This window comes from Halichoerus grypus, chromosome 6 (assembly GCF_964656455.1).
Source record: "Halichoerus grypus chromosome 6, mHalGry1.hap1.1, whole genome shotgun sequence".
NCBI classification, from domain to species: domain Eukaryota; kingdom Metazoa; phylum Chordata; class Mammalia; order Carnivora; family Phocidae; genus Halichoerus; species Halichoerus grypus.
The window spans coordinates 80,549,564-80,568,631 of record NC_135717.1 but is presented as its reverse complement, the minus strand read 5'-3'; the positions used below and the strand labels follow the sequence as shown (position 1 = coordinate 80,568,631).

Below are 19,068 nucleotides of genomic sequence, written 5' to 3'. Positions count from 1 at the left end.
GATTCGTTGTTTATCTAGACACTTTATCTTGGTACTTCCTTAAATTGAGAGCACTTCTGGTACATTTTAAATGGTTTCACTCACTTGCGAGTGAGCTTTATATATTCCATTCAGAAAATCTGGTGAAGTAACTCACATTCTGAGGAGCTGACATTTCATAAATCACTTTCCTTGATGTAAGATGAGAAAAGTGATACCTGCCTGAATGGATTCACATACTTCCTATATGGTAAGATGCAACATGTGCAAAAACAAAAACAAAAAAAAGTTTTTGGTCATCATAGAAATGTAAAGAACCTGGCTATTAAAATCTGTCTTTGAAAAGGTAAAAAAAAAAATCTGGTGAAGTGTATTCGATACTGAAATCCTTAAAAATGGTATCGTGTTAAAGCCGAAAGGGGCACTTGTGTTCCTTTTCCTCACTTTAAAGATGAGGAGACAGCAGCTTGGAAAAAATTAAGTGACTTGGTCACATAGAAAGGCTTTGTCTGTGGCAGGCTGTCCAATTTCAAGTTTTTTCCCACTACTGTGCATCTTCCTTGTATCCAAAATATCTGGCAGTCCCTGGTTAAGACTATTTGGTCCTCAGCTGCTATCAGGGATGCTTACTCATTCGTTGATTCCCCTTTTGTATTTTTTCCCTTTTATCATTGAAAAATTTCAAACAGAAAATAGAGAATATAATATAAATAACTCCCATGTGCCCCTCACTCAGCTTCTACAATTATTAACATACAACCAATCTTCTTTTATCTCTACCTATCCTCAGCTCCCTCTCCTGCACAGATGATTTTAAAGCAAATCCAAACATCATATAATATAATCTATAAATACTCCATGTGTAACTGTATAAGAACCCTCTCATACATATATCTATATCTGTATCTATAATACAGTTATTGCAACTAAAAAAATTAATGATAAATCCTTAATATCATCAAAATCCTAGTTTTCTGTTCACCCTTCTGTGTGTGTGTGTGTGTGTGTGTGTGTCTTTCTCTTTTGCAATTGATTTGTTAGAATCAGGACCCAAACAAAGCTGGAAATCAGGTTTCAAGTATCAGGTGGAATGATCAGCTGATCATTCAAAGTTCTTGCCCTGGAATGTTTGCAAACAAGGGGAAATAAATTACATGCTAAGAATACTTTGTAATAATCATGGATCAAATTTATATATGCCTTTACATTTCATAAGCTGCTTTGAGCCATGGCATTCATGTCAGATAGGGTAGACAGGTATCATTTGCCTCAGACAGAGGAAACTGAGGCCAGGGGTTTGTACAAGATCCAGTTTTAATGGTCAAGCCACGACCACCCAAGTTGCCTGACTAGGCTCTTCTGACTGCAACAAAGTAACATTATAACCATAGACGCTCATTAACCTTCACAGCAACCCTAGGAAATCGGTGCCTTTATTCTCATTCTGCAGATGAAGAATCCCAGGCACAGAGGGGCTGAAACATTTTCTCAAGGTCACCCAGCACCAGCATTTACACCCAGGTCTTTCTGATTCCGGACCTCAAGCTGGTAATTTCTGTAATATACCAGTATTGCAGTGCAAGGCAACTGTAATTTTCAGTGTTGAGAAAATTTACCTCTTGACTTTATCTTTCTTCCCTTTCCTAATTTGGCTTTGATAATGAAAAAAAAAACTACATTCAAAACATTTCTACTTTTCAGACATTGCATAAACGTGGAGGTGATTTTCCTTTATCTGAAGTTCTACAGGACTCCCAGCTAAATAATTAAGAGCTGAAAATAAATCCTAGGCTCCGGACCTGTCTGCCCCAACCTCACACAGCCAATGGCTAGCGACACACAGTCCCCGCCTTGGCCTGGCCCTGCTCACTCTGTCTTGTGCTTTCAGGAGCAATCAAAGCCCTTTTTAGAAAATATTTCCTGGGCTTCTGTGGCCTCGGGTGGACAGAGTTTTCCACTAGGCTTTTTTTTTTTTTTCCCCCAGCCACACTGGCCCTTAAGAAGATGTTACTCAAGGCTCCACACCTACTTCAAACATTTTTAGGGGCCCTGGCTGGGGCCTCGTGCACGATTGCCAGGAACCCTACAGAGAGGAGGAGCCCAGCTTTGGGCCTTGCCTTGGTCACAGTGTTTACTGGGAGCTCCAGAGGCCTGCTGTCAGTGTGGCGATTCTTTTTCTCACACTTCCCCAAACAGCATATTCTTGGTAGGCAGCTGTAGTTCTCAGGGCTGTCTTTCTGCCCCCAGTTGCTTTTCCCATGTTTGTATCCCTGGTGGGATTTCCTACCCCCCCCCTTCCTTTTTTTAAGGGCTTTCTCCCTAAGTCTCTCTGTCGGGGAACAGCTGTGCTCTGATATTAGATAGAATGTTTCCTGTGCTCACCACAAGCTTATGAACAAAAGGGTTTTAAGAACCCTGATAAATGAACAAGGTCTCTGGGAAGATGAAATGTTACCAACATTTCAAACAATCACAATCCTTGTGCATCTCGAAGGCTTTGCCCTTTCAAAGCAGTGCCGGGTGGGTATTTGGTTGTGGAGCCTTGGAGACTGGGATTTTTTTTTTCACTCTCCCCATCGACCTGACATGGAAAGTCGGCCAAACGATGGCCCTTCACCGGCATCAAAGCCCCAAGCTTGCTTTCCCATGGGCTGTTTGTCTCAGAGTGAGGCCCCTCTGGAGGCTTTAGGGAGTTTGGTCAGCAAGGAGAGCAAGGCATGGCTTTCTGGTTTGTTATCTTCCAGGTGCTGCTGTGTCTGGTTCTAGCCTCATCTGAAGGCACAGACCGTCCCTGACTTCCTTTGGTTCAAGTCACAGTTTTTCAACTTTATGATCCTGTGAAAGCCATACCCATTCGGTAGAAACTGTACTTCCAATTTTGAATTGTGATCTTTTCCCGGGCTCGAGGTACACAGTGTGATGCTCTCGCACGATGCTGGGTAGTGAGCAGCAACTGCCAGTCAGCCACGTGATCCCAGGGTCAACAACCGATACACTTAAAATCAATTCTGGACCCAGACAGCTATTCTGATTTTCACTTTCAATACAGTATTCAGTCAATTGCATGAGATATTCAACACCTTATTTTAAAGAGGCTTTGTGTTAGATGATCTTGCCCAACTGTAGGCTAATGTCAGTGTTCTGAGCACATTTAAGGTAGGCTAGGCTAAACTACGATATTTGGGAGGTTAGGTGTATTAAATGCATTTTCGACTTACTATGTTTTCAACTTACGATGGGGTCAGGTGATGTAGCCCCATTGTAAGGTGAGGTAGATCTGTGCTGGTAGCCACTCTGGGTCACAAGCTACCTATCTGCAGGTGCTGTGCTGAGCACTAGACATTATCCTATTCCATCTGCAAAGCAGTCCTGTGAAGTCTGTATGTATTACCTGTAACTTTCAAAGGACGACTCCGAGGCTTGAGGAAGTTAAGCACTTGACCCAAGGTCATTGCAAGTGAGGTGTAGAGTCAGTATTTGAACCCAGATTTTTGGGACTCCAAAGCCTCTGTGTCCCTGAGTGTCTGTACAGGGATGACTGGACAGGGGTCTCCCAGACTGTTCTGCTGCCCTACCTGTATTCAGGATTTCATTCTAAACTGAAGGGCTCTCCCATCTTTAAACTCTTCTCCTCACCCCCATCCCCACCTCCCATCCACATCTTCTGAAGTGTCTTCCTCAATTCCCCATTTTAGTGCTCTCCAGACCCGAGGATACTTGCTCTGGTTTACTCACAGCGCAGTCCAGGGTCCCAGCTCAGACACTCCCTCCCCAATCCCAGTTTCTTCCTGGTACTGCTTTACATGGGAACAGAAAGGTCAAGGCTTGAAGTAAAATGACAGATGGAAAGAAAAGCCTCTCCCAGCCTGTGGAGCTCCGTGAAATCCTTCATTATGGGATTTCCCTTGTAAGGGCTGCGAGGAGAAGCCTGAAGGCTCACGGCAAAAATCTATAACACATAAAGGCACTGTATATACAGGCATTGCTCATCACCGTGAAAACATCTGACAAGCAGTCCCAAGGGTGGGGGCAGTGGGGTGATGGGGAGGAGGAGGGGGGAGAGGAGAGGAAAGAAAAAAGGAAAATGACCAGCATCATGATTTCATTTCCTGCCTGTTGGCCCGGTGCCTGCTCTCCTCAGCAGAGATCCGAAGAGGTCTTTTTAAAATGCAGCCAGAAGGATTTAGGCTAGACCAAAGAAGAACATCAAAGCCACCTGAGTCTAGACCCAGGCATAGATCATCAAGGCATGTCCTTCTCTGGCAGTCTCTAAGACTAGGTTCAGACTCATCATTTGGGGGAATTTAGGGATGGGTGGGCACAGAGGCAGGGGCGTGGACTCCACGGTTTTGGTCCTGTAGATTCAGGAATGAGTAGTCATGGGTTGCCTTTGGAAGCATACTCTTCCCAAGCTAGAGTGGGGTCAAATCAGTAAGTCCACACAAGAAGCTGCCAGGTGGTGGGCGCCTATTGGGCAAAGCCCAGAAACTCCCGTCTCTAGCCATACATGCTACACGCCTTTTCTTCTTCTGCCCTCATACTTCCCAGTCTTTTCTAATTTCCTGTATACTTTGAAGCTTCCCATTACCCCATGGAAAAGCACAGACAAAGCATATTTCCTTCTGGGATGTTCATGTTGATAAAGGAAAAGACTTGCCCAGGACACAAAGTTGATCACAAATCATGTGTCTCTGGCAAGCTTGGAAAGGGCTTCATTCTTGTGGGGAGATGGGGGGCAGGTTCCCGAGCGCAGATGTGGTGAGGATGCCCAAGAGTGAACTGCTTTCCCTCCACTGCCCCTCATGCCCCCTAAATGGGACACCTCCAGACTCTTTATGCAAGAGGAGGCTATGAAACGATCAAAGACATTTTGACAGCCACCTCAGCGAGTGCACTGTGCCACCTAGAGAAGGTATGGTGGGGGCAGTGGGGTATCGGGAAAGTTCCACAGGTTCCAGTCCAGCTAACCAGCAAGGGAACCTTGGACCGGTCATTTTACTCCCTCTGGTCTCTATTTTTCCTTTGGCCAAAAGGAGTTAATCTGAATTATCCTGCTTGGGAAACCATGAGTGAGGCTCAAGTGAAATAAAATTTGGGACGTTCTTTGAAAGGTTGAAAGTGACATGTAAGTGATTGCTGTTATCCTGCATGTCAGGGAGCAGAGAAAGAGGAACCCATGATGGGCCACCCCACCCGTTCTGCCAGAATTTGCCAAGGCTCTGTAGTGGCAGGGGCCATGCCCTGCTGGGAGCCTCGGGAGGAGAGGGCTCCAGAAGCCAGCAGTAGTTGGAACTGTGGCTGGCCGAACCACCCTCCTCCCTCCTTGCCCAGCCTGCTCCAAACCCCAGGAAAGTCAGAGTTTCTTTGGAAACTTAAGCTGTGCCTGCTGGACCAGACTGGGACGGGGGTGGGGGCTGCACTCTGCCAAATGGTGGGCAAGGAGTGGAGTGACAGCTGGAGGGTAGAGAGCTGGGGGGAGTGGGGAGCCCTCCTCCTGCCAGCCTGGGCTAGGCCGACCATGCCTGCTCACAGCATAGGCAAAGCACGGGGGCTCGGAGCGGGGGCAGGGTGAGGCTCAGGGAGCCTGTGTGTGGGATGCTGGAAAGGTCTGGGGCCAGCAGGCAGGGCATACGGTGCACTGCCCATCGAAACCAGAGGGAGGATTGGGTCCAGCCTGGCAGTCCTGTCTGGCTTTTCCTCCACTGGAGAAGGCTTCTTGCTAGGCTAGAATCACGTGAAAGACCAGGGGTTTCCCTGACATGAACTGGCCTCTCGTAAAAGAATCCATGTCCTCTTCTGCAGGACACGACATTTTAAGATCCACTTCAATAGCACATAATAGTTTAAAACACGAAAATGTACAGTCACTTCTACACATGGCAGGTGAACCGATGTCCCTGGTGTCACTGCCCAGGGAGCCCACAGTATTTGTTTCATCCCTACCCCCCCACGCACTGCTGGTCTTGGGACAGTGACTGCCTCTCTGGGGCCTCAGCTTTTTCATCCTGGAAAGAAGGAGGATGGGCCAGGCTTCCCTCCAGAAGGACAGCTTAGTAAAAATAGGAGGAATAATTATGCTAATATTAGTAGAGTTATAATATATAGGATACTATATCATATATAGGATACCATGTATCCTTCATGGTTTTTTCTCTTTTAATCCACACCAAAAAATGTACAGTTTTAGTTGGTAAAGCCTTCACTCAATTCCCCTTCTGTATCCTTCATTCACCTCATTCAGTTTTTCCTGAACTTTAGTGGGACTGCCTCCCAGCCCCACCGAATCTCTGGACCCCGGCTTTCCTGGAATATTGCAGCAACCTGAAGGGTACCCCTCTCCACAGCTGCCACCTCCACCCTCTTGATTCTTCTGAGACCAATGTTCCTGCAGCCTGCAACCCCCCTAGCTTGCAGACGAAGCCCAGGCTGGTGACGCCTATGAGACCCGCCCAGGCTACCGTGTATGGGCAGTCTACGAAGTAAAGAGTGTTGTTTACTGATAGTAGCTGTTTTTGTTATCCCACCTTTTTTACAGATGAGCAAACTGAGGCATGGAGAGGTAAAGGAACTCGCTCATGCAGCTGATGATCGGAACCCACTCTTAGCTACTTCAAAGCTCGTTCCCTTTCCTCCCGGCCATGCTGTCTCTTTCTGCTGCCTCATTCCCACCACTTCTCACTTCCCTTTACCTACTTATTCCTGCACCTTGGAGGAGCTACATTTAAAGACTCCGGATTTTTTTCTACAGGTTATTCCTTCCGGCTAGTGTGATACTCACATGTCTGCCCAGGAAACTCTTATTTGTGCTCCAGATTCTTGCTTGAGCATTTCATCCTCTGTGAAATCTTCCTAGACCTCCCGAAAGTTTTTCCTTCCTCTGCTTAACACTATCTTTTCATCCTGCGGTAAGTCTATCCTATCCCCTAGTCGCCACTGAACGGCCGCCAAACAGGGAGCCCAATGCGGGGCTCGATCCCAGGACGCTGGGATCATGACCTGAGCCGAAGGCAGATGCTTAACAACTGAGCCACGCAGGTGCCCCCGAACAGTTTTTCAAAATGTTAAGTCCTTTACATCGACTTTCTTACTTAACTTTCCTGTAACTCGCTAAGTTATTATTCCCCTGCCCCCTTTTCTAGATGAGCAGATCGAGAGGGAGGGAGGTTATGATCAGGTTGGGGCCGTGCCAGGGGATTCGTTCAGAAGCTGGGTTTCGCTATGCATTGTTTTTACTTTACACATTGTGTGTTTGGGGGGCGGCTATCACAATTATATGGACTAAAGCCCTCCTTCGGTGGCCACTTCTAGAGGGAAGTTAAGTCATTTGCCCAAGATCACGTGGGTGGCAAGTAGCAGAGGCGGGACTTGAACTCTGGGTCATTGCTGGACGAGACCTATATGGCTGCCAGGAGGCACTTAGTGAGAAGTCGTTAGGTAATGAGTCATTAGCACGGAGTTTACAAGAAGAAACCCATAGGACTCATTTTTTTTTCTAGCATATATAGGTTCATAGGGGAAATAAGTCATTAAAATGTACATAATGACACACGCAAAAAGGACACACCCAGCAGGTGCATAAAATAGCAATTGGGCAGAAATCTCTGTGTTGAGGAGCTGTTGTGTGAAGGGAGCTGGGAAGGCAGGATGGTTTCTGGGTAAAGGAGAATATGACTCAAAATTGTGATGAAGAGGAAGAGATGTGCTGTCATGTTAAACTGCAGCCTACCTACCATGTGGGTTCCAGGTTCTCCATCTGCACAAATTGGGGGTTGGATTTAATGGTCTCACAGTCCCCTTCCCCCATTGATACCTTATGACTCTGGTTTTGTTTTCAAAGCCGAGGAAATATTAAACAGATACAGACAGCACTTAGACTCTCTGCAATTCCTGTGACTTTTTGAAAACTTCTCCGAGAACAGCCTCTTTTAGACATTTCTACATAATTGTCTGTTTTGAGACTTGTCTGTGGCCAGATCTCATCAGGAATCAGCTTTCCTCCATCCCTGTCCAGGGACTGCATGGATTTTAATATTCAGTAGAGTCAGGAAAGTCAGCTGCAGGAAAGGGGGAAAGAAAATCATCAAGTTCTCCAAAGCCAAACAGAATTGGTTTGAGGTTCTTCATGATTTTGCATTATCTGGGCCAACAGTGGGGATAATCCACTACTTTGATCGGGCAGTTGTGGATAATCTGACTGGTGAGAGAGGAAAAACCTGTGTGTTTCACAGGCAGGTGAGTGGGCCCTTCTCAAGTAGGCATGGAGAGCTCAGTCGTAGGCTGTTTTCTCGCTATTGCCCGGAGTCACAAGTTGAGCATTGCACAGGGTGGTGGGGAGTCTGGTTGCTTCCCAGAAGCCAGCCCACCCCACCCCCTTTGGAGAGTAAGAGGGAGATGAATTTAATGATTTTGGTTCCAAGCCCAACCATGGCTGCATCGGGGCGAAGGTTACCAGTACTCAGAGTCTAGGGGAGTAGCAGCTGCCTGGGAAACCCATGGAGCTGCCAAGCGCCTTCCATCTGAGGATCCCAGCAGCACTTGGAGGGAAAAGGTGCAGAGGGAATGGGGGAAGGGGTGGCCTGGGGGATGCTGGGAAAAGGCTGCTGATAAGAACCAGCTCTGCTGAAGCTCTGGGCACAGTGACTTCGGAGGGGGGAAGAGGTAGACAGGTAGGAGCTGGTGACCGTGGAGTGGGCCCCTGAACACCGCCTAATAGGATGGCTGAGGCAACAAGAGTCCTCATGCCTGCTTCGGGCGACCTTCCACAGAGGAAATAGTTTTGAACAGGAGTTTAACAAATCATTCATTTTGTGCCAGGTGGAGATGGTTTACAAAGAATACCAATTTTATATGTTTTGCCCTGGATTAAAAATAAAATTTGGGGTGGTAAATTTGGAGCCCATCTTTACAAGGGTATTGAAGAAGATTCTAAAAAGGGAACATGTGCAAGCCATGGTCTCTCCCGCTCTCACTCCTGCCTCTGTCTCTTCTTCCTCAGGGCAGGGAAGGTAGAGCAATGGGTTATGGGAGGAGGGGGGAGCAGGAAGAGGGCCTGGGTAGGTTCACGGCCATGTCTGGACTTGCTCCCTCTCCTCTTTTGGGTCTACTGAGCCTCCTGGGATTCCATAACTCAGTCCTCTTGCCCATTTGGGGAGCTGGGTGACCTTTCCCAAGGACTGGGCCAGCCAGTTTCTCCCAGCCCAGACTCCTCCTCCTGAGGCTAGATGCTCCTGCCGTTGGACAGGCTAATTCATGTGATCCCTGCTTAATCTCATGGCTCCCAAGATCCAGTGTCACCTCCTCACACAGTAGTGGCTTCACCTAGCTTACGGGAAAGACAGTCCACTTGGGGTGTTCTGATCCAGAGTGTGGACAAAGAAGGAAGCTCTACTTTTCTAACACAGAGAAAATGCTACTGACCACTCCCCCTTCCCGTCTGTGTAGGATGTACCAGGAATCTCTTCTGGGTTCAGTGCTAGAGATGGGGATGAGAAAGGCAGAAAACAAAGGGGTAAGCATCCATGTTCCCCATAGCTCACAGTCTCTTGCCGGACACAGATGTAAAACTAGCAATAATACTGGGGAGTAAATAAGGCTCTTGGAACATAGAGGATGGAGGATTTTCACATCCTTCCAACAGGTGGCCAGAGGAATCAGGAAAGCTTAGAAGAGAATTTGATTCAGAATTCAGAGGACAGTAGGATTTTGGTAAAGAGAGATGGGGAATGGCACTCCCAGGCATAGAAATATCTGAGCAAAGGCATGGGAACAGGAAATGTTGTGTGTAAGGAATGGCACATATTACATTTGACCAAACCACAGATGTTTAGGGGAGTGGGTGATTAGAGGTAGGGTCCAAGTGAGAGGGTGAAAATTTTGTTGGAGATACAGGGGGCTCCAGCCAAAATATGGAGGATCCTAGTTTCACCGTATAGATTTGGGATTTTATTCTCGGGGCTCTATGGACCTACTGAGTGTCATGGGTTTGAATGAAGTTGTCGGCACTTGTTTGTACCTTCCGATCTACAAGAAGACTGTGTAGAGCCAGGCGCTCAGCCTGGTCAAAGCTAACCAGCCCACGTGAGCAATGACCTTGTGGCTATAATGTCTTCATTAGCCCCATATCCTAAAGAGCCCAGTTGGGGGCAGGCATGGATATACTGGGAGTGTAGGAGCAAGATGGCTGGCAGAACCAAAAGGTACCCTGATTTTCAGCTATGCCAGACCGAGGCCCAGAAGCAACTCGGTAGTTCAGTGTAGTGAAAAGAACAGTAGGACCCAACTCTCCTAGTCAGGATACCCAGGCTTCCTACTGGCTCTGCCACTAATGAGATAAGTATGTTTAGATGGAGAATTCATTCAACACACATATACTGAGCACATACTGCATGCCAGGCACTGGGCGAGACAGGGAAATCCCCAAAAGGAACGAGACCCAGTCCCCATCCGCAGGGATGCTCACAGTTTAGACAGATAAATAGGTTGCTTCAATACACTGTCATAAGTGTCCTTATGTTCCTTCCACCCATGGCTGTCTGTGACCCCTTGTTCTGTACATGGGTTTCTACAAACCAGACTTAGATGATGGCCAGGTCACTGGGCCACTGGGTACAACTCCCTGGGCTCTCTTCTCTCCAAGTGAGAGAAAATACAGATGACCCCAGGCATCCAGCTTTCTGAACTCCTTCAATCCATAGGCATCTTCCCTGCCCAGCCACCAAGAACCTGGTTCTTGCTCCTTGCTGGGAGTCAGAATTTGAACAGAAGCTGTCAGGAGGGGTGTGCAATGTACAAGTAGATGCATTCCATACACATGCTGGAAAAGGCCTGGATGCCCCTATAGCTCTTATCCCCTGGCTTGGCCTGAAAAGGGGAGTCTTGCTGTGATTTTTCTCGAAGATTATGGCTGCCTTCCAGATACATGGATTCCCAAGGGTCAAAGAAAATCCCACTGCTTTAATGAGGAACCAGGACACACAGACCCCAGCAGAACAGACAGTGCCTTGGGCTCAAAAAAAAAAAAAAAAAAACACAACCCACAGACAGGCTCTGTAATAAGGAAAGTACCCAAGACCCAGGGCCGAAGTCTACCACCCAGGCTCCCTGCCTCAGCCTCGCTGTTCGCTGCTTCCCAGGCCACATTCCTTTTTTTTTTTTTTTTTTAAGATTTTATTTATTTATTTCACAGAGAGAGAGAAAGAGAGAGAGAGAGCAGGAACACAAGCAGGGGGAGAGGGAGAGGGAGAGGGAGAAGCAGGCTCCCCGCTGAGCAGGGAGCCCGATGTGGGGCTCGATCCCAGGACTCTGGGATCATGACCCAAGCCGAAGGCAGACGCTGAACGACTGAGCCACCCAGGTGCCCCCAGGCCACATTCCTAATGCAAACCAGATTCTACCTGACTGCCACTCCCTTTTCCCCTTTGCTCCTTCCCCCTCCTGGGTCTGCACATGGGTTAGTCACCACCTTGGAAGTGCCAGACCCTTCTGTCCGTCCCTGTATCTCCTGGCAAAACCAGACTTCCAAGTTTTCTGGACTGATCCTCGATGATACCACTCACTCCATTTCTCGGCACCTGCTCGGTACTCACCCTTTTTGGCCTCCCTTCCCCTGGTGTCACCTCTCCGTGTCTCATTCTGTGCTATGTGACTAGCAAGGGGACTGACACCCCCATCAACTAGAGCAATGGTGTTCTCCTGGGGTACGCATATATGGGGGGTGTGAGAGATACATGGGTTTGGGAAGAAGATGGGAAACTCCTATTTATTTTTAAAAAATGCCATTGTAAGGCATGGGTTTTCAGTAATAATGTATCAGCATTGGTTCATTAATTGGGACAAATCTACCATACTATATTAAGATTTAATAATAGGGGAAACTGGGTATGGGGTATATGTGAACTCTCTGAACTATCTTTACAGACTCTCTATAAATCTAAACTTTTTCTCACATACAAAAGTTTATTTAAAAAATAAAATGTAGGGGCGCCTGAGTGGCTCAGTTGTTAAGCGTCTCTGCCTTTGGCTCAGGTCATGATCCAAGAGCCCTGGGATCGAGCCCCACATCAGGCTCCCTGCTCAGAGGGGAGCCTGCTTCTCCCTCTCCCACTCCCCCTGCTTGTGTTCTCTCTCTTGCTGTGTCTCTCTCTGTCAAATAAATAAATAAAAGCTTAAAAATAAGTAAAAATAAATAAAATGTAAAATGGTCCATATTTTCTATATGTTTTATGATGTACACAATGTTTCCATAAAGGTACAACACAGTTAAAACATAGGTTCAGCTGCAGGATGGTGAGACTCAACTACATAAAAGCATCTGGACCCCCCTCTTGGGTGCAGTCTCTTCTCCATCAGGCTGTCCAGAGACCCAGGCTCCTTCTCTCCTGTCTCCTCACCATTGCTAGATCTTATCCTACTCCACGGAGTCCAAGATGGACTTACTACCAAGCCCAAGCTCTAAAGGGCAGCATGCGGGAGGTGAGGGCAAGGGGCAGGTTCCAGAATTTACACATTGCTTCCCCTCAAATCCCATTGGCCAGCACTTGATCCTGATGGCTCTAGCTAACTGCTCCGGCAATGCGAAGTGTAGTCTTCATTTCAGATGGCCATGTGTTTAATCCTATAGAAGAAAGGAAAAAGGATAATAGGAGGTAGCTGGCATTCTTTGCCACAACTGATAATTTTATTTCACTTACAACTTAAAAATAGTTAAATGTGCATATATTGAGGGATAAATATATATATTTTAAAACTGATAAGGGCATACAATCCAACAAGTTTAGGCTGCGGGTTTAAGACACTAGCAAGGGGTTGAGTTGCATTTCTAACTCGGGCTTTCTGGACCCTGACGCATGATTTTTTTTAAAGACTTATTTATTTGAGAGGGAAAGAGAGAGAGAGAGAGCGCGCATTCGTGAGCAGGGGGACAGGCAGAGGGAGTAGGAGAGAAAATCTCAAGCAGGTTCTCCACGAGCATGGAGCCTGATGTGGGGTTCAGTCCCAGGACCCTGAAATCATGACCCGAGCCAAAATCAAGAGTCAGATGCCTAGTTGACTGAGCCACCCAGGCTCCCCCATGATCCATGATTTTACTCCAAGGTCCAATCGAATCTGAATAACATGTGTAAGTTTCTCTGTTGTCAGGTACCAGACACTCCAAAGCATCACCTCCTTGGATCTGTTTCCTAGTTCCCCGGATCAATGTCTCTGTACGCAAGAAGCCTATCTGTTTTCTTTGGAGGATCTTTATTTCAGTCGGGAGGACTAGGGAGTGAGGAAGAAGGGCGAAGAAGGACAAGGACAGGGACTGCGAGAGATGCACAGACAGAGAAAGAAACAATGCCAGATAAAGAAGGAGAGCGATACAGAGAGAGTGGCTAGACATTGGGCTTGGAGCCCAGCAGAAAAGACTGCAGAGGCGGAGAGGGGCCAAGCAGAGGGGAGGCCCAAGAGTGAGGCTGGCCCAAAAGGAAATGGACATTTATCTGGGGGCCTGTGAGGCCACTTACCCTCCGTTGGTGGGGAAGGCCAGCAGTGCACAGGCCGACCTGGGAACACTGCTCCCAGGCGATGACTGCAGACTTACCCAGCCTGCTTTGCCAAGGTTGTTCTCCCCCAGAGGTCATCTGAGGAGGGAAGAGAGGAAGGGCTATTTCGTAGAGGGGAGGAGAGGATCCAGTCACTTCTCTATTTCCCCTGTGCCCACCCTTTGCACACATGGGACAGATTTTGTGCAGACCTTGCATTATTTGTATAGGTGAATTTCTTTCTGTGTCCTTCTTGTCTCCCAGGAAACCACACGTGCCCCCAATACTCTCCCCTCTCCCCTTGGTGCTTAGGGAAACAGAGGTTCAAGCCAAGTGGAATGGGATCACTTAAGTACCAGGGAGGATTTCCACCTGAGGGAATGGGGAGGGCTTCATGGAGGAGGTGTCAGTCTTCAAGGACAGGAAGAGACTTTAACAAGTTGAGATGGGATGAGGAGGAAGGATGTTCATGGCAGAGGGAACCCTGTGATCAAAGGCAGGAAGCGCGGAGTATACTAAAGAAGCAAGGAGGAAGGAAGAAGGAGGGAGGAGAGTACCAGGAAGCTGGGGTTGTTCCCTGTACTGGTTACAAAAAGGCAACAAAGTGACTTCCCTCAAGTTACAACTGATAAACAAAACTTTGTGTTTCGTGTTCTGTCTACAGAAGATAGGGTCAGGACCAGGTGTCAGGACTCATGGTCTGACAATGGGCAGCATTCTGTAAACCCCACTGTCCCGGAAGCCCTGGGCATGTGGCTTTCATATCTGCAGAGGGATGCTTCTTTCTCACCCAAAGGGCCAAAGCTCCTCAAGTGCTGGCCACTGGGGTCATCCCGGCCACCATGGAGTAGCTGGTGAGGGGGAGCAGAGCTGTTGAACAAGCAATCAAACATACGGGTAGTCAGTCAACCAACAAATAATTGTCTTCTCTCCCTTCCCACTGGCTTCTGCACCACACTCTATATTTTTCCTAGAACCTCTCTTTCCATTTATTTGCATGACATAGGGTGTTCTCATTATCTTCCTGCCCCGATGGTGTTCTTTCTCTGTCTCCTTTGCTCTTTCCTTTCCTTCACTCACCACACCAACGGCCTTCCCCCATTGCTTTCTTCCTGCCTGCACACTCCATGCATTAAAGGCATGCATTCTCATGTCTTTAATGGTCACGTCTATAATATAGATATTTCTCTGCAGGGGTTGTGTATGGGTTGAAATTCTTTTGGCAGCAAGCAACAGAGATCTTGACTCTGCTGGCTTAAATAAGGAGAACATTCATTCATAGCAAGGAGTCCTGAGGTCATTTCTGGGGTTGGATAATTTGATAGACTGATGATATCACCAGAGACCATTTCTTTCCATCTTTCTCAGCATGTTGGTTTTTGCCCTCAGCCTTGTCCCCTCATGGTCTCAAAGTGGCTGCAGCAGCTTCAGGCAGTCTATCTCATAGAGCCACATCTAGAGACAGACAAAAGGAAGATTCTCTTTTCATCTTTTTTTTTTAAAGACTTGAACCCTAAAAATGTTTAGAATCCTCCATGCAGACATATTTTATTGTCCAGAACTGTATTACATTCCCAAATCCCTGGTAAGGGGAATGGAATTATCTGTGACTGTTTGGGCTAATCGAGATTCACAGTGCTAGGGTCTAAGGCTGGATTTGGGTCTAATCTCCTCTGGAACGTTGACCACTCTACATGCAAACAAAAGTGGGGCATAGTTAGCTAAGAAGAAGGGGGAAATGGTTGTTGGATAATCAACAGTGTCTGCCACAGGTGTGACCAGATATTTGTCTCCCACCCAGAAGTTTCTCCTAAATCCAGTCCTGTGTCTTCATACCTTCTGATATTTCCATTTAGATGTTTTAAAGACCTCAAATTTGACATGCCTCCAGTTGAGCACCTTCCTCAGAACAACTCCCCCTCCTGACCCCTCATTTGCAATGACCCCATCATTCTCAGTGTCTCCCAGGCTGGACATTTTCTGCTGGTCTTTGTCCTCCTCCCTTTCTTTGTCCCCATATCAGTCACTAATGAGAATACCAATTCAGGGTGCCTGGGTGGCTCAGTCGTTAAGCGTCTGCCTTCGGCTCAGGTCATGATCCCAGGGTCCTGGGATTGAGCCCCACATCGGGCTCCCTGCTCGGTGGGAAGCCTGCTTCTCCCTCTCCCACTCCCCCTGCTTGTGTTCCTGCTCTCGCTATCTCTCTCTCTCTGTCAAATAAATAAATAAAATCTTAAAAAAAAAAAAAAAAGAATACCAATACAGTTGAGAGTAAAAGGGAGATTTGGTCCATGCAAATGCCCAAGTCAACCAGAGATGGCAAATAGTTTTTATCTTGCATACCTACTTCAATTAAATAGTAAGAGCTACCTGGAGCCTTGTGTGAGACAGACTCTCAGGCAAGTCTGGACTCTGGGAAAAGAGTGATTTGGACACTGGAGAATAAAGTAGTGAGATGCATGCCATGTATTTGGTATCCCTGTGCTGGGGTTGGTTTAGGGAAGCTAAAGGGATCAACTCTGTGGGAAAATAACAGCAATAAGAAGATTAGTACTAGTTAACATCCACTGAGCACCAACCATATAGCAGGCACTGTGGTGAGGACTTACACGCATTGTCTCATCTGATAACCCCAATGACCCTGTAAGGTAGGAACCATTATTACTACCATGGGAGGAACTAAGATTTGATTAAGTTACTTGCCCAAGATTATGTAGCTAACAAGTGGAAGACACAGGATTCAGTGAGGCTCATCAGACTCCACAGCCCTTGTTAACTAAGTAACCAGGGTACTGGATCAGCACCTTCTTTACCCCTCCCTAAGGGATTCCTCTCAAACCTGAAATGTGCACACAAACTACCTATGGCTCTTATTATTTATATTTTTTTTAGAGGGGGGAAAGGGGCAGAAGGAGAAGGAGAGAGAATCTTAAGCCAGGCTCGATCACACAGCCCTGAGATCATGCTTGAGCGAAAATCAAGAGTCAGACACTTAACCACTGAGCCACCCAGGCACCCCAACCTATGGCTCTTATTAAAATGCAGGTTCTGATTGTGTACATCTGGGGTAGGATCTGAGATTCTGCATTTCTAATACATTCCCAGGAAATGCTGATGCTGGTGGTCCATGGACCACACCTTTAGCAGCAAGGCCCTAGAAAATGAACCTCATCTGCGCAGGGTCTTAGTCTGCTTCCCGTACCTCCTAAGAACACCTGTGTCCGTGTCTACCTTGCAGTGAGATGTCTGCATTGAATGTCTGCAGAGTGATATATGCCATTTATAGACCTGGTCTGTAGATACCCCCCATGAAATCCTCATTTCACTCTTCTCTTCTCCGGTCTGGCAGCTGCATGTTGACAGCCAGGCATCCTTGAATGCCATGGTGAAGATGGAAGAGCCTCTGCCAGCCTGGGTCCTTGAATGATATTGTGGAGTAGCACCCCACCCCACTGTCCAGGTGGACTTGAAGTGAAACAGAAACTTCTCTTGTCTTAAGCCACTGAGATTTGGGGCTCTCACTGCTATAGTAGCTAGCCTTCTCTTAACTAATATATTCCCCACTTTTCAGATGAGGAAGCTGAGGTCAAGAACAGTAAAGTGATCTTGCTAGGAACATGAACTAGCTAAAGAAGGAGATGGAACTAGAATCCAAGTCCTCCAACACTTGCCACTGGCCTTTCCCTGAACCTCAGTGGGGACTCACCTCATGTCTTCTCAAGGCTTTTTCACCTTGCCTACTCCCTGCTCTTCCTTTTCATCTTCCGGGGCTGATGCTGGGGCAGAAAGTGAGACAGCAAGAGAGAGGCAGGCAAAGTAGAGAGACCCAGCTGGTGAGAAGGAACAACCCTAAGAATGTTGATGATAAGCCAGGGTGCTGCCAGCCAAGGAGTCCTGTGATTATTTTCCCTGTAGCTTTTAAGATTGAACTCTATGACAGGATTTTCTGGCATTCAGATCCATGCCATACCTTTCTCAGAAATAGGGCTAGCATCCCAGCTACAGTTGGGGTTTAGTGTGGGATCTTCAACCTATAGAGGGAGACTGAGCTCCAAGGATGTCCTAAGAAGAGAGTGGAAGGAATTCTGCCACTGAATCAGCCATGGCTCAGCACCAGGAGTGGGATTACCATCAACTCTTCATTGTCCTTGGGACAGACAGGGGCCACCAGAGATCCTTCACATCCCCCAAAGAATCCTCAAAGTTGCTATTATCCCCATTGTTGTTATTTTAATAGAATCTCTGACCTCAGTTGAATCTTTCTACTTTGTAGGTTGTGGCTCACTCCATGGAGAATTAAAAGAAAGATGGAGATGGTCAAAAAGGGGATTGGGAGCGAGTAGCACTAAAATGTCAGCTCCTTGAGGGCAAAACCTTGAGTTTTTGTTCAATGCTGTATTCCTAGTACTTGGCACATAGTAGGCCTCACTATATTTTTTAAATTAATATGTCAATTCATTAACATAAACCCCCAACAGGTAGGGATTGTGCAACTTAATTTGTTTCTAGGTCCATTCTACCCAAATTGTAAAGTAGTGAGGACTTGTCTTCAAAACCTATCTAGTTCCCCAAAGCTTCACTCCCTTTCTGTGCCTCTCCTGCTTCTCTTGAAATTTTTTTCTCATTTACAGAGTTGCAGGTTCCTATCTTTTGTGTTTTACTATGTGCTATAATGTCAATAACTCTTGACAAGAGTCAGAAGTCCTGACTTCTAGTCCCAGCATGGTATCCAATTTGCTATGTGAGCTTAGGCAAGTCACTTTACCTTTCTGGGCCTTCAGCTAAAACGTTCTCCAAAGTTCCCATGAGTTCTGGGCCTTCAGCTACAATGTTCTCCGAGGTTGTGAGAATTGTTCCAAAGAGAGGATTTAATATTAATTATTCACTTGTTATGATGAATTTAGCCCTCAAATGTCTTCCCAGGTGCATTTAAAACATCATTTCTGACAGCAGAGTGAAAGGATCCCATTTCTAGAAAAAGAGATTCACCCCCAAGACCAGGAATAAGACAAAGATGTCTGTTTTCACCATTTCCATTTGACACAGTATCGGAAGCTTAAGCCAGAGAAATTATGCAAGAAAAAGAAAGAAAAGACACCCATATCAGAACACAAGCAGTGAACTGATCTCTGTTCACAGGTGACATGATATTATACATAAAAAACCCTAAATACTCCACCAAAAATTCTTAAGCAAACAAATTTAGTAAAGTTACAGGATACAAAATTAACACACAAAAATCAGTTTTGTTCCTATATATTGAACAATTGTAAAGGGAATTAAGGAAACAATTTCATTTGTCATACAATCAAAAAGAATAAAATACTTAGGACTCTATTTAATCAAGGAGGCAAAAAAAATTGTACATGAAAAACTACAAAACTTAGCTGAAATAAATTGAAGACAAATAAATGGAGAGACATTCTGTGTTTGCAGATTGGAAGACTTAACATTGTTAAAATAACAATACTAATAACAAAACCCCAATGACATATATCAATATAACAATATATTGGTGTACATATACACATGGTATATATATCAATATCTATATCTATCTATCTATAGG

General features: G+C 46.3%; 1 long non-coding RNA gene across 1 annotated transcript in view; it reads left to right on the top strand.

The window, feature by feature from the left end:
- Nucleotides 1–19,068, top strand: part of LOC144382337 (uncharacterized) — a 1,106,857-nt gene that overhangs the window by 93,560 nt on the left and 994,229 nt on the right. The gene's annotated exons all lie outside the window — the stretch shown is intronic.